The sequence below is a fragment of the Taudactylus pleione genome, unplaced genomic scaffold (genome assembly GCF_031769625.1).
Source record: "Taudactylus pleione unplaced genomic scaffold, aTauple2 ptg003724l, whole genome shotgun sequence".
Classification (NCBI taxonomy): domain Eukaryota; kingdom Metazoa; phylum Chordata; class Amphibia; order Anura; family Myobatrachidae; genus Taudactylus; species Taudactylus pleione.
Genome location: NW_028288048.1, coordinates 30,001 through 32,500, shown reverse-complemented (window position 1 = coordinate 32,500; position 2,500 = coordinate 30,001).

Sequence of the window (2,500 nt, the reverse complement as noted above, 5' to 3'; positions counted from 1 at the left end):
CAGCAGCACCCCGGGAATTTTTTTTATTTTTATTTTTTTTTAAGAAATAGCCGCCCATGAAATAAAAACATAGGGGGAGTGAGGTGCAGACCCGCCCCGCGGCGCCCCCCGGTGGCCCCCCGGGAAAATGAAAAAAAAAATAAACAAATTTGAATAGCCACCCGTGAAGTAAAAACATAGCGAGAGTGAGGTGCAGACCCGCCGCGCGGCGCCCCCCGGTGGCCGCCCGGGAATTTAAAAAAAATAAATAAAAAATTACAAATTATATGCCACCCATGAAATAAAAACATAGGGGGAGTGAGGTGCAGACCCGCCCCGCCTCGCGGCGCCCCCCGGTGGCCGCCCGGGAAATGTTTAAAAAAAAAAAAAAAAATGACATAGCCACCAAATGAAATAAAAGCATAGGGTGAGTGAGGGGCAGAGTCGCGGCGCCCCCCGGTGGCCGCCCCGGGAATTAAAAAAAAAAAAAAAAATTCTATAGCCACCCATGAAATAAAAGCATAGGGTGAGCGAGGTGCAGACCCGCCCCGCCTCCCGGCGCCCCCTGGTGGCCGCCACTGGAATTTAAAAAAAAATAAATTATGTAGCCACCCATGAGACTAAAAAAAACACAGGAGGAGTGAGGTGCAGACCCGCCCCGCCTCGCGGCGCCCCCCGGTGGCCGCCTGGTAAAATAAAAAATGTAAATAAAATTGTATAGCCACCCGTGAAATAAAAACATAGAGGGAGTGAGGTGCAGTCCCGCGGCGCCCCCCCCCCCCCCCCCCCCCGGTGGCCGCCCTGGAAAGTTTTAAAAAAAAGTAATTCTGTAGCCACCCATGAAATACAAACATAGGGAGAGTGAGGTGCGGACCCGACCCGTCCCGCGACGCCTCTGCGGCAGCACCCCGGGAAATCTGAAAGAATATGAAAAAAAATAGCCTCCCATGAAATAAAAACATAGAGAGAGCAGGGTGCAGACCCGCCTCGCGGCGCCCCTGCAGCAGCACCCCGGGAAGTTTGAAAAAAAAAATAAATAAAAATAAAATAGCCACACGTGAAATAAACAACACGGGAGAGTGAGGTGGAAATTTGAAAAAAAAATAAATAAAAGTAAAATAGCCACACGTGAAATAAACAACACGGGAGAGTAAGGTGGAAATTTGAAGAAAATAAATAAAAGTAAAATAGCCACACGTAAAATAAACAACACGGGAGAGAGAGTAAGGTGGAAATTTGAAAAAAAATTAAAATAAAATAGCCACACGTGAAATAAACAACACGGGAGAGAGAGTAAGGTGGAAATTTGAAAAGAATAAATAAAAAAAAAATAGCCACACGTGAAATAAACAACACGGGAGAGAGAGAGTAAGGTGGAAATGTGAAAAAATAAAAATAAAATAGCCACACGTGAAATAAACAACACGGGAGAGAGAGTAAGGTGGAAATTTGAAAAAAAAAATAAAATAAAATAGCCACACGTGAAATAAACAACACGGGAGAGAGAGAGTAAGGTGGAAATTTGAAAAAAATAAATAAAAGTAAAATAGCCACACGTGAAATAAACAACACGGGAGAGTAAGGTGGAAATTTGAAAAAAATAAAATAAAATAGCCACACGTGAAATAAACAACACGGGAGAGAGAGAGTAAGGTGGAAATGTGAAAAAATAAAAAATAAAATAGCCACACGTGAAATAAACAACACGGTAGAGAGAGAGTAAGGTGGAAATGTGAAAAAATTAAAATAAAATAGCCACACGTGAAATAAACAACACGGGAGAGAGAGTAAGGTGGAAATTTGAAAAGAATAAATAAAAAAAAAATAGCCACACGTGAAATAAACAACACGGGAGAGAGAGTAAGGTGGAAATTTGAAAAGAATAAATAAAAAAAAAATAGCCACACGTGAAATAAACAACACGGGAGAGAGAGAGTAAGGTGGAAATGTGAAAAAATAAAAATAAAATAGCCACACGTGAAATAAACAACACGGGAGAGAGAGTAAGGTGGAAATTTGAAAAAAAAAATAAAATAAAATAGCCACACGTGAAATAAACAACACGGGAGAGAGAGAGTAAGGTGGAAATTTGAAAAAAATAAATAAAAGTAAAATAGCCACACGTGAAATAAACAACACGGGAGAGAGAGAGAGTAAGGTGGAAATGTGAAAAAAAAAAAAATAGCCACACGTGAAATAAAAAACACGGGAGAGTAAGGTGCAGACCCGCCCAGCCCAGCGGCGCCCCCCACCGGTGGATGCCCGGCGCCGCTGCAGCAGCACCCCGGGAGGAAAAAAAAAAATAACTTAAAAAAATATCTATCTGTCTATCCAAGCATGAATTTAAGACATTAGAGAGGAAGGTGCACGCACGCACGCACGCACGCACGCACGCACGCCCGAAGCGCCCGACTTGCGGCCGGGGAGCCTGCGGACCCTTAAGCCCGGGGAGGACCGACCGAGCCTTCGCCCTCCCCTCCGGCCCTTAAGCCCGGGGATGGGGAGTCCCCCCCGCGGCGAC